This window comes from Gekko japonicus, unplaced genomic scaffold, assembly GCF_001447785.1.
Source record: "Gekko japonicus isolate JY-2015 unplaced genomic scaffold, Gekko_japonicus_V1.1 scaffold9, whole genome shotgun sequence".
NCBI classification, from domain to species: domain Eukaryota; kingdom Metazoa; phylum Chordata; class Lepidosauria; order Squamata; family Gekkonidae; genus Gekko; species Gekko japonicus.
Genome location: NW_015168044.1, coordinates 1,517,936 through 1,531,454, shown reverse-complemented (window position 1 = coordinate 1,531,454; position 13,519 = coordinate 1,517,936). Strand labels below are relative to the sequence as shown.

The following is a 13,519-nucleotide window of genomic DNA, read 5'->3' as shown; positions in this document are numbered from 1 at the left end:
GCCGAGACCGTTGGGGGCGGGGTGTGTGGCCTTATGACACACTTCCGTTGGGGGCGGGGTGTGTGGCCTTATGACACACTTCCGGTGATGTCAGGGGGTGTGGCATATGCTAATGAGTTATGCTAATGAGTTCCCCTAGCTCTTTTTCTACGAAACGACCCCTGTCTCCCCATGATTCTAGTTGGCACCGTAGGCATGCCCTGTATGTCTGAAGGGACCCCTTAAGGTCAGGCGTGAATCGGATGGCTCCTCTTCCTCCTCCTCCTGTCTGCCAGATAAAGGAAAAAGGCACTTTGTGCAGAGACACGCCTGACCCTGACTGTGACCTGAAGGAGTACTGCAATGGCTCCTCTCCAGAATGTACGGAGGATTTTTATGTCCAGGACGGGCAACTGTGTGAGGAGCACACTGGGGTTTGCATGAGCGGAGTCTGCCAGAGTCCTGATCGATGGTGTCGAAAAGTGTTTGGAAAAGGTAACCAGAAACCCACCCGCCCCATACCTCACTCACAGCCCCATGCAGTTCTCTCTGTTATGCCTCCATCCCCCTTCTTGGTTCTTTATTCCCTGCCTTTCTCCATCATAAGGGTCTCAAGGGTCGCCTAGAGGAAACAGATCCCAAACAGGCTTGTGAATAATAACCACAAAGCTGTACAAATTACATTTAAAGGTTTCAGAACACAAACACAGCTAGAAGGAGCAAAGTTATAACAGGGCCCCCCCCCCCCATCATGCTCAACAGTAGTTGGGTGGCAACATTTTGGACCGACTGATGTTTCCAGACAAATCTTCAAGGGCTGCCCTGAGTAGAGGGCATTACAGTAGCTGCATGAAAGACAGCGGGAACCTCTTTTTATTACAGTGGCAGGTGCAGAGGGCAGATCAGCCGAACCTGGTAACTGTTAAAAGGCCCTTTCGAGTCACAGCTGCCATCTAAAATTCCAGAAGCAAAATTGGACTCAGGAGGGCCCCAAATTGAAAATGTGATCTCTCAGGGAGAGTGTAATCCTATCCAGAACAGGCATTTCCCCTGCTAACTGGTCCTAAGTCTCTACTGCAAATATTACCTCTGTCTGTTTCGGTTTGGACTTCAATTTATTAATCTAATCCATTATCAGAATGCAACTCTAAAATTCCAGAAGCAAAATTGGACTCAGGAAGGGCCCCAAATTGAAAATGTGATCCATTATCAGAATGCAACTCCGAAGGACACCATAGAATAAATTCCATGTAGAATAACAGTAGATTCCCCCCCACACACCTCTGCCACTGCCTTCTGGGACGGCTATTGCTTCAGAGGGAGGGGAGGCAGGGAACTTCCAGGGATGACTCCCAAGCAATTTCTTACCTGGCGTTGAGGTCCCTGATGAATGTGACCGGTGTCTATTTGCAGCTTCCCAAAGTGGGCCATCACAGTGCTATGAAGAAATTAACGGCCAGAGTGACCGGATGGGACACTGCGGCTCCATTGGGACGGGATATCAGAAGTGTCAGTGGCAGTATGTTTTCGATACAACTGAAATAATTTGATGAAATCTTATGTTTCCTATGACGTGGGTTATGTTTGTAAAGTCATCAGGGGCTGTGTTTGCACCTTGGTAGAGAACAGGCTGGCTGCATCATTCTGAATCTGAATCACTGTGCCGTTAACAAGTTTTTCCGCCCATGAACACATCATCATTGTTAATCTGGTGATTTAAATACTGGTAATACTGTTAGCTGATTTAAATGTTTGGGATTGTCCAGTAGCCCAGAAAGACATTTAGTCCACTGAAAACATACTTGCAGATGAAATAGAATCCAGGTAAAATGCAATCAGAGCATCTTTAGTTTTGCTGCTCCCTACTATACCAAGATAGGTGTGCGGGGTGGAGTGCGGGTGGATCTCTTTGCTCCATATAGCTACCCTATTCCTGTTTCACCTCCTCCAAACCCTTTCTTAAAAATCCCCTGCCCAGTCAGCTTAACCTGATTGTCAGGCCTTAGTTTCCTGTCTCCCACTCTCACCCCCGGTTCATTAAGCTTGGGATTCTCTTCCACTGCCAAACTGATCTGTTTTGAGGCTTTGCGAATCTGATCTGACCCCTGTTCCCACCAACAGGCCTGCTCCCCCTTTCCTGCCACAGTCTGAAATGCTCCCTGAAATGTTTTGGGGGACCCACAAAATGGGGAGAGAGGGTTGGATGGCTGCTACATGAAGGGAGAACTGACCAGAATTGCACACATGTGCATGTACACAAACACACACACACACCCCATAGAGATTTTTTCACAAGATCCAACCCGTATGCTGGTGCAACCTTCTTTGATGGTGCGTCAGATTCTAGAGGGGAAGTCTGCTGCAGAAGATAGGACTTGGTGTGTGAGAGAAGAACTAGCCCAGAATGTAGCAGAAAAAGCAGACATCTAGCAGGGACTCTGCCCTGCTGCTTCACTGGGGCCTCACTTTTAGCAGCACAGCTGAAGACCATTGCAAGCAACTAACTAATGAGCAGCTGCTACTGTAATGGAGCAGTTTCACAGACATGGACCCATGCTCAACATTTGAATCAGGTTGTCTGGTGAGCAGGAGAGCAATGCGTGTATATTCTGGCTTAAAGTGTTACGCATGGTGGCCAATACTGGACACAACATTATCCTGGTGTATACTTATGGGTGCTTCTGTCCAGGATTTCTTAAGAGGAACAAGCTTCCGAGCTGCAGCTAGAACATGATAGTTTGGTGTGTGGTGGCTGGCCAGAGTGACATGATAGGATTGTAAGGTGAATGGTGATTGTTACTATTTCGTGTTTTCAGGCTCTCTGGTTTGGGGAGCTTTTGGCGATTCCCTCTTGTCCAGGGGGCTCCAATGTTCTCCTTCTTCATCCTGCTCTAATCTCCAGCCTGAGATAGATCACCTGCCCTCTTCCCTTAACAAACTGTGCTCTTGTCAGAACTCCCTTCTACCCCAACTGAGCCCCCACCTCCCTTCTGCTGTCATGCAGAGAAAGCCCAAGCCGAGATATTCTTTCGAAAGAAACATTGGCCACCCAGAGTCATGTGCCATGCTACTTTTCTAATTGCAAGGCTTGGAAACTGTGGTTTGGGGCATGTGATGTCACCTGTAATTTTCTCCTCCCCCCCCCCACCCGCTTTGTTGTGCTCCATTTGCTTGCAGGGATCTCAGGTGTGGCAAGTTGGTCTGTGGATATCCATACAACAAGCCTTTCATGATAGAAAATGCAGCCGTGATCTACGCAAGAGTGCAGAATCGCTGGTGCGTCACATTAGACTACCAGAAGGGGACAAACGTGAAGGACCCCTTCTTGGTTCATGATGGTGCTGGCTGTGGGCAAAACAAGGTAACAGCTGAAGCTAGAGAAGCGGCCAGAATTCATTGGTCCCCCTGGAAACTGTACTGCCACTCATGTTTGCAGTAACCCCGAGGCGTCCTTCTGCCCGTTTCTATCTCATTTACTTGCCACTGAAGAGGGCCAGTTAGCAGAAGCTAGATGCACAAATTCTTGCATGTTCTTTATTCACTCTCTTTATAGTTGTTACCACTCTTTGGACTTGTTCTTTATTCACTCTCTTTATAGTTGTTACCACTCTTTGGACTTGTGCTTCTATCCTTTATTCAGTGGAATGGCTAACAGTGGAAGTGCATTTCCGCCTGTAGTTTTATTTGTTTTCCATCCAGATGGGTTGAAATTGTCAAAGATTCCTTGCCCAGTGGATCCTCCCTCCAAATTTCAGGCAGATAGGTAAAAGTGCCCTCGTTTTAGAGGCAGTTAACATTCTTGCTTTCACACCAGGCACCAGAGAGTAGGGGTGTGCATTTGGTTCCGACCCCTTTCGGGCTGCTGCAGGCCGATTCAGATTCTCTGATGTGAATTGGCTTTTCTGCGGGCCATTCTGCCCCATTATATCCTGGAAGGCCAGATAATGAAACTGAAGCTCAAATAATTTGGCCACCAAATGAGAAGGGAGCACTCCCTGGAGAAGACCCTGATGCTGGGAAAGATTGAAGGTCAAAGAAGAAGGGGATGGCAAAGGATGAGATGGTTAGACAGTGTCATCGATGCAACGAACATGAAATTGAGCAAACTTCAGAGGACGGTGGAAGACAGGAAGGCCTGGCGTGATCTGGTCCATGGGTCGCAAAAAGTCGGACTCGACTGTGCGACTGAACAACAACAACAACTATCCTATGGGCCATTGAAGTCAATGGCGAAAACTTAGGGTATATTCTGGGGGCTAGAGGGGAGGGGGCTTGAGGGAGAGACTCCAAACTCCCAGGGTAGCTGCTAGAGCCTCTCCCCAAGATACCAACCAAGTTTGAAGAACATTGGACCAGGGGGTCCAATTCTACAGGCCCCCAAACAGGTTGCCTCTATCCATTGTTCTCTATGGTGGGAAAAAAGTAAAGTCCATTCTAGTACCTTGGGAGTCAACCATCTCATTTTGCTGTTTGTGTGGATCAAGGCAGTTGTAGACTGTCCCAATATGCCAATGTTTGAGGCCTGCTTTCTGGTCTTCGTAATTTCTTATGAAGCATGTTTCTGCCTTGGTTTGCTCCCTGAAAATTGGGCTTACCAGGCTTTAAAAACAGCTTTGAAAATATAATAAAGTCTTTTCAATGGATTCTAAATAAATGGAGGGAGGAAGGAAGGGCTGGCGGGCGGGCTGGTTGGACCAATCGCAATGCCTCCTCCCTTCTTATGGCACTGCTCAGGGCTTGGGGGAGGTTAGAGGGAACAAAAGTCTTCATCCTACCTTAGGGTTGCCTACCTCCAGGTGGGGCCTGGAGATCTCCCAGAATTACAGGTGAGCTCCGAATCTCCAGACTACAAGATCAGTTCCCCTGGAGAAAATGGCTGCTTTGGAGGGTGGACTCAGTGGTTGTATACCTTGTTGAGATCCTTCCCCTCCCCAAACCCCACCCTTCCAGTCTTCATCCTACCTTTGGGTTGCCTACCTCCAGGTGGGGCCTGGAGATCTCCCAGAATTACAGGTGAGCTCCGAATCTCCAGACTACAAGATCAGTTCCCCTGGAGAAAATGGCTGCTTTGGAGGGTGGACTCAGTGGTTGTATGTCTTGTTGAGATCCCTCCCGTCCCCAAACCCCACCCTTCTCCACATCTCCAGGAATTTCCTAACCTAGAGTCATCAACCCTCCCCCTGCCCTTAGATACTCCTCCTGTTGCAATGGCTGTCCTTCAAGAGGCCGCAGCCAGCCCAGAGTAGATTGCCTCCCCCTCCAAGCCTCATGCTGAGCTCTCTCCGGCAGTGTACTCCAACAGTCGCTGGAGGGAAAGGCTTTCTCTACTTCCAAGCCAGGGTTAAAGCATCCTCAACAGCTTTTTTCCCCTTCCGCAGTGCTGAGGAAAAGCTGGCTGGCTGGGAGGGTTAACAGGGCTAACAAAAGTCCTCATGGCAGCCCCTGAGTTGGTCCCGCCGTGGCCTCATCTCTTACCCTGAAATGGTCCAGTTGCCTTTTCTTTGTTTTTAGTTTTGCTTGAATCAGAAATGCGTGGATTATGCTACAATCAAGCCTAGTTGTGACGCCGCAACAAAATGTAACAAGAATGGCGTGAGTAAAAGCAAAATGACTATTCAAACAGCACTGCATGGGGAGGGGAGGCGTGGAATCTGCCCAGGAGGCTGTGGCCATTGTGCCCTGCAGCTTTCAGGCTAATGCTAGGCCAGCCGCCCTCTCTCAGCCTAGCTTTACCTCATAGGATCAGGGTTGTTTTGAGGATAAAACAAAGGGAGAGCTGCGTATGCTCTTATAAGCTCCTCACACAACAGGTGGGATAGAAGTATACTAGATTGCTTCCACACAGGAGCCCTTGGATTCAGTGCTGCAGAGATCTACATGTCATCATCCTCTATTAGTCCTGCTTCCATGCTTCCGCCTGCTTTGTTTTGATTTTTCCAAACCTAGTTTGGTCTGGTCTTTTTGCAAAGGCCCTTTCTGCACCCGTATTTTGCCTCGGTTTCTGAGCGCATCTGTGAGGTCCTGCTTATTGGGGAGACTGTTTCTCCTTTAAAACACTCTCTGTGTACATAAACTTGGTAGATTTCTGCTGCCACCAGGAATTAAAAATTCCAAATCTCTCTCTTTTGGTAGAATGACCTAGGGTCTGGACACTTCAGAGGACTATGTGGCCCTGAGGAAGGATTATTCTGATGCTGGGATAAGTTTAACCAAAAAATAATTTATTTAATAAAGAACAAAATAGGTTTCTGGTTATTTTGAACTGTTGCCGAAGAAAGAAAGTTTCTGCATTTGTTTTATAGGAATCTGCATTCAGACCGCTTCCAGCACACAGTTGCTCTGCAGTTACCAAAACTCCTTTGGCTGCGATTCTTTGTTCTCATCTGCTTTTGAATCGCTCATCCTTTTCTAAATAGAATTGTTTCTGTGGGTATTTAAGTGCTGCCCACTGCCCTCCCCCATTTCCGCTGCTCTCTCTTTAGGTTGACTCTTCCTCCCCGTTCTGTTTTCTTTCCTTTTTTCTACAAAGACAAAAGAGGATGTGTCTTCCTGTTCAGGCAAACCTTTAAAAAGCCAGAGGGAGCATAAGAAGGAATCAGTAAATATAAAGGACTAGTGGATTCCTTGCTCCCAAATGTGTCAGTCTTGCATGCGTGGGCCTGGATTTCCCTTCCCTTCCCTTTCTTTTTGCAGACTCACAGAGGGTTGGGTCTGTAGTTAAAAGATTTTTTGTTTGTTTTAATTTATTTTTTATTGATTTTTTCAACACTGTTTCAACACTGTTTAACAGCGGAAGGGTTACAGAAAGAAGGATGAAGTCTTGCATAAGCAGATTTAACAGTTAACTCAAAGTGATAAATTCTACTAGAGTATGCAGTTAAAAGATTTGAAAGATGTTTGCCTTTCTCTTAGACAAAGCAGCGAGTTAGCTCAGAAAATGCAGGCTTTGCTTGTAGATGCAGAATGCATACAGAATACACAAATAAATAAACTGGAGGGGGAAAAACCAGTGCAGAAGGAATGCGTGTGACTGCGAAGTCAACCCTTAAGGCTTGACTCCTCAGATTCTCCAGAGCAAGCTGTCAATACAGAAGAGCCGAAGACTGCAATAAAAGCGCCACTCCGTTTGCAGGCTGTGCAGACAGGATAGAGTGCCTTTTCTGCAGGTCTCACTCACATGGACGCCCACTTTCCTTGACTCCCCATCCCTGAGATCACTGTTTGCCCCCACCCAACTGGAAGGCTGTTTTTGGCCTTTTAAAAAAGAACACGCAGTAATTGTTTTATCATCATAACATTAAAACACTGCGGTGATATTGCAAGAAAATTCCTGAAGAAGTCTTCTTATAGTGGTGGGGCAATGGCCACAGTGGGAAGCCGGGTCAAGGGAAATGTGAGGAAGATGCGTCATGTGCCAGAACAAAATGTAGCAAGAAATGGGAGCCCCATTGCCATGTGGGAGCAACCCTGCACAGATGGATTTGGACCTGGTGGTGACTGATGCATTCCAGCCCACCAGGCAGCTGTGCAAACCCTTTTGGAACAAAAGCACACTCCGTTGTTGTTTACTTACACCAATGCTGCTGCAGGAAGGGAGGACGGGAGAGACCGGACTGCTGTAAGTTCAGGTTCTTTCCTTCCCCTTTCCATGAAATCCAGGTATGCAACAACAAAGGGAACTGTCATTGCCATAGGGGCTGGGCCCCACCTAACTGCAAGACCAGAGAAACGGGAGGCTTGGGAGGAAGCATCGACAGCACGTTCCGAGGTGGTGAGTGATGTTGCCAGGTTTCACACCCTCTGTTGCTGTTTCCTCCCTCAGGAAAAGAGAAGTGGGAATGGTAGTTATCTGGGGATGCTTTGGAAGAGAGGCTGGACGGGCTGGAAGGGGGAAGGGATGCGTAACTCTTTGAAAGCAGGAGGTGAGGAGAATGAGTGAACATCTCTATGCTAGATGTGTAAATCAGCTTCATAACCCTCTCACTGCCTGGAAGAGTCCTGGGAATTGTCATTGCTGCCGGCTGCACCATGTTGCAGAGCCCTGTACTATCGAATCTTTTGCTTTGCCAGCCTCACCGTCCATCAAGCCCCGCATTGTTGGTGTCACAACAAGGAACTGGCTGCTGGTGTGCTTATTCCTGTTCCTGCCTATCCTCATTACCTCCATCGTCTTGATTGTGAAAGTGAGGCAATTCCTCTTGTGGCGCAGAGATGAAGAGGCCAAAGACGAGGAGGAGGAGGAGGAAGAAGAAGAAGATGAAGAAGAAAGGTAGCTCATTTGCTTAGCAATCCAACTAGTGCAGCAGTTCCTAACTTTTTAGTACCTGGCTTGGGATCCCCTCCCCTCCCTGGGTGACAGTTGGAGGCATGCTTCGCTCTTGAGCTCTCAAAGATGTATTTTCTGAAATGGTCCCTGGAACAATGGAGGACCTTCTCTGTGCATCTGCAAGGCAGCAAAGGCTACTTCTGCATGAGAATTTTTCTAGGGCTCGACAGCAAGATTCCCCTGCTGCTTTTCAGAACTTCCACATCATTTCATTGCTCATGGGCCTCCTGGGGCTTTCCCTTTTCAGCTGGATCAAAGGAAAACCTCTTTTGATCCAGATCAAAGGAAGAGCTGGTTGGGGGGGGCAGGCTTGCCATTTCCCCACTGCTGGCAAGAGAACTCCCAGCAGCATTCCGCTTCCCCTGCCAGCACTTTGTGGGCCAGCGGGTGTGGGGGCAAAATGAGAGGGGTGAAATGGCATCCATTGATGACATAACATTGCTTCTGGCAGTGTAACTGGAAGTGACATCACTGTGTCACTGACAGGTCTAGGATCCACCTGAAACTCTATGGTTTTACCATAGCATTCCCTGTTCACCTCCAGTTATACAGTCAGGAGTGATGTCATGGCATTGACAGACACTCTTTTTAAGGGAGGTTGCCACGATGTGGGGGTGGGGGCCCAGCCTGATTGCCAGCACTGCTGTGATCATGTGATAGAGAGAACAAGGGAAGGCAATGTCAGCACCGATTGGTGCAGGGATGCTGTCTCCACATACTTCCATGCCGATCATGCCGCGTCCACGGTAGCGGTGCCTTTTCCTGCCCTGGTAATCTTGCTCCCTGGCATCCCACCCTTCTGTTTGCCTAGTCTGTCGTGGTTCAGGGCTGTCCCCTGGGCAATGGTAATGCTGCTTGGGTTCCCGCTGTGCCTGTTGTCTGTGATGTGGGCTCTGTCAGGCGATCCTGGAGAGTCCACATTTTCTTGAGATTGTGCCGATGCTCATAGATTCGCAAAGGGAGGGCACAGTTCATGCCCTGTATGTGCCTCTCTGTTTCAAAGAGCATGGATATATCAACAAAATGACTTGATTTTTCAAGGCAAGCTTCAGTTCCTGTGTCCTGTGGCAGCATGTGGAAATCTCTGGATAAGTATGCATCGGGAAAGGAGGGTACACTCCACTCCTCGAAAGAATGAAGAACGAGTCGGGAGCACTGGTTGCTTCATATTTGAAAAATGTTACGTACTGGATAAGTATGCATCGGGAAAGGAGGGTGCACTCCACTCCTCAAAAGAATGAAGAACGAGTCGGGAGCACGGGTTGCTTCATATTTGAAAAATGTTACGTAGTACAAGGTGCTGTGCATGGAAGAGGCATGGGCTATATCTACTGATAGGTAGATCCTCTTATCGAATGACACCTAGGTTTTAACGTTTCATCTTAGTAAATGCAAAATATTCATTCACTGAAATTGTTTTGTTTACGGTATGTGGGTTTTTTAAAACTTTACAATCCTTTCCTCCGGCAAGGAGGAACACGATTTTTTTAAAATGTTACAACAAAAATGGCTTTGAAAGAGCATGATCGAGCTCAACATTTCACAGAGCAAAACAGGCCCTCCTCTCTATTAGCACCCAGGATCGCAGTCTCAGCTCCCAGTATGCATTTTGTGGAGGGTTCCTCTCCACCAGTGGTCTGCTGTGTTTATTTAGGGCGCTGTTCCGCAGGGCTGCTTAAGCAGAGCGACATGTGCAGCTGCACTGCCGGAAACAGGCTGCTTCCATCAGTAGGCAGGCTCAAGCTCTTCCTAGACTGTACCACTTCAGGCTGCAGGTGCAGGGCTGTTGTGTGTTTGAGTGCTTTCCTTTCCAGGAAAGGAGGAAAATGCCACCCTGTACATAGAACATTGCCATGCATGGAAAGCCCCCCCCCCCAAATGGTGGGAGGAATTATACAAATCCTCAACTGCAGTCTGAGGTGGTATAGTCCAGTATAGTCCAGTGTATATCATGTCTTTCTGTTGAAAAAGGTCAATGAGGGGTGGCAAGGCTAGAGAAGCAGAAGCTGATTTGGATTTTTTTTCACGTTTTCTAAAATTTTATTTTGAACCATGTCTTGTCTTCCCTTTAAATCTAGGTCTCAAGAAGCAAACCCAACAGGGGTCACAAGGTAGATTTTTATTTATGCCATCCTACCCTTCCTCCAATGAGCATTTGTTGTTGTTCAGTCGCACAGTCGAGTCCGACTCTTCGCGACCCCATGGACCAACTCCCGCCAGGCCCTCCGGTCTTTTGCCATCCTCTGAAGTTTGCTCAATTTCATGTTTGTTGCATCTATGACACTGTCTAACCATCTCATCCTTTGCCATCCCCTTCTTCTTTGACCTTCAATCTTTCCCAGCATCAGGGTCTTCTCCAGTGAGTGCTCCCTTCTCATTTGGTGGCCAAAGTATTTGAGCTTCAGTTTCAGTATCTGGCCTTCCAGGGAACAGTCAGGGTTCATTTCTTTTAGGATTGAGCATAAGGCAGCCTATATGACTTTCCCCTCTTATCTCCATAACTACCCTTTTCTCCATAACAACCCTGCAATGTAGGTTTGGGTGAAAAACAGCAACTGGCCCAAAGAGAGGGATTTGAACTCAGGTTTTCCCAGTCCTCATTCATAATCTAAATGGTGCAGCACGCTGGTTCTTGCTCAAACTGTTTTACGCCTCGCGCAGAACTTGTGATCTGCCTCTAGAGTTATATTTTTCCTATTTCAAGAACGAAACCTGTAGAATCATTTGATAACTGGGGTTCCTTGGGACTTGGGCATATGTTCTCTACCAGCAGCTTTCCAAGGAGGTGAAAGTAAAAATTTAACTGTTAAGAAAAGAGCTCAGTCTCTTTGTTTCTGTGTGTCTGACAGACTGATCTTACTGCTGCTAACTAACTGGAACATAAGAACATAAGAAGAGCCCTGCTGAATCCGATCAGGCAGTGGTCCATCTAGTCCAGCATCCTGTTTTATACAGTAGCTGACCAGGTTTCCTGGAGACCCAACAGAGAGGACACAGAGGCTAAGGGTTTCCCCAGATGTTGCCTTCTAGCTCTTCAGAGGTTTACTGCCTCTGAATATGGATGTTCCCTTTACTCACCATGGCTTATAGCCACTGATGGCACAGGCAGTCTTAGTGATTCTGGGGCACCAGGCAAAACCCAAGTAGGCAGCCTTGGAATCACTGGTTTGGGTGCGGAGGGCAGACATGTATTGGCGCCTCCAGCAGCCTTGTTGGATGATTATGATATGCTTCACCACTATAGGTCCCATAAAATGCCAGTAGGACAATGACTCCATATATGTGTGTATTGGAAGGAAATACTAGCCCACAATGGCTGAAGAGTTTGCACAAATGCCTGTCCTCTGCACATTCTTGTTGATTCTCTGCTTTGTTCTTATTGCTTCTCAGTGTATAGTCAACACAGACCAAGTTGCTGCATTGCTGTTCAGATGCCAAAGACGTCTTTTCTTCACTTCAAGAAATGAGCAACCACAAAATATCTTATCTGGAACATCCTTCTGTGCTATAGTGCAGTTTGTCAAGCAAACACTGCTGTCTGCCACGCAGGTTTCTACAATAAACTTATTAAACTGAAACTTTCAACTAAAATGGATCGGACATGTGTCAGTGGGTGGGAAGGGAGATGGGTGATGAGAGTGGCCAGAGAGACTGCTTGGTGGAAATTGGTCTGAGGTATCCTGGGTGAATGAGAGATGGGGGGAGCATTCTCGCAGAAATGTCAGCTGCCTTGGAAAAGAGCACAGTGAACATGAATGCAGAAATAGGATGAGACAGGATAAGGAGGAACAGATGGGGCCAAGAATGATGAAGCCAGAGAGGTTCAGGTGGGAGGAATGCTGTACCAGGAATGTAAAGTGCCAGAAGTCTCTCCCAATAGCCAAGCTCAAGAGTGGTAGCAGCTGTTCTGAAGATGGAGGGACCTGTTATGGGCCTCAACAGAAGATGTTAAGACAGTAGTGCCAAGGCCTTTGCTTTAGCTTGGGTAGCCCCAGGCTCCATGTGGCAGAGCACCTACATTTCTTGCTCACTTGTTAAATCCACACAGTGAGCAACTATTGTTCTTGCATACCATTGTGTTTTAAGCTAGCTTTTTCAGGGAATTCTTTTCACATCAGTTTGTGAGCTGACAAACCCTTCTGTGTCTGGCTTGAAGTGCCTGTGCATGGCAGTGGGTTCTGGGTTCTCTCTTTTTTTAAAAAAAATATGTATAAGTCTTTATTAAATACAGGCAGGTTTATTAAATAGGCACTTTGGGGGACCCTCTGCATCAGGCCCTGCAGAAGACCTGTATGTTTGCCCCAGTGGGTCAAATGGCAATGCTGTGGGAGGCAGTGAGTTTAATTCATTGATGCAGAAAAGTCCCATATTTGGATATCCATTGGAGTACTTCCAGTTAGGCTGATTCCCAACAGAAGGCCCTGCCAGCTGCCTCTAAATCCAACCCAATCCAAATATCTTTATTGGCATAAAAAGCAAAAAAGGTACAATATGGCCAGTTTACAGAAAATTACAATTCTAAAAACCATCAAGCATCACATAAAAGAGCTACACTTTTGCTCCCTGATTGCTATGGCAACCAGAAGGTACCTTGCAACTGAACTTGTAATGTGGGAACATCGGTCAGATAGTAAAAGAGATACTAACTTTGCCTCAGATAGATGGTGAAAGTTAGACAAATTAGGTTTAATTATACAGTCCCGCACTTCCTCATAAAAATCACAATGAAGTAGAACATGGGCTACTGTTTCTGGGTGCCTTCCTTTACATGGGCAAAGTCTTTCTTGATAGGGAGTGTTGGCAAGCCTCCCAGACAATACCGCTGAGGGTAAAACATTAAATCTTGCTAACATAAAAGAGCGGCGTAACTGGGGTGAGGTAATCTGGGAAAGGTAAGCAGCAGTGCCTCTAAATCTTTGGTGGCCAGGCCCATCGCTGACTTGATCTTCTTAGGGACTTATCAGCAGCCTTCACTGATGTTTGCTCAGCTCTACTGGCCATTGGTCAGCGGGGATGCTACACCCAGGCCAAAGGTTTCCTCAGTACCCTGAGCCTCGTAGGGAACGGACTGCGTGATCAACACCAGCTGTAATTTGCGGCTGACCCCTGCAAATTACAGACCAGCACCCACTGCAGAAGTCTGAACTCCCCCCTGATACAATAGGCCCTGCGTTTCCAGAGCAATAGCCCAACTCCAGCTGCATTCAGATAATG

At 47.3% G+C, this 13,519-nt stretch overlaps 1 long non-coding RNA gene across 1 annotated transcript; it reads left to right on the top strand.

Annotated features, from left to right (window-relative positions):
- Positions 1-5,505: 5,505 nt before the first annotated feature.
- LOC107113003 lies at positions 5,506-8,072 on the top strand. The gene is made up of 3 exons (XR_001482604.1): positions 5,506-5,571; positions 7,639-7,750; positions 8,050-8,072. It is a non-coding gene; the product is annotated as an uncharacterized LOC107113003 (long non-coding RNA).
- Positions 8,073-13,519: the final 5,447 nt, after the last annotated feature.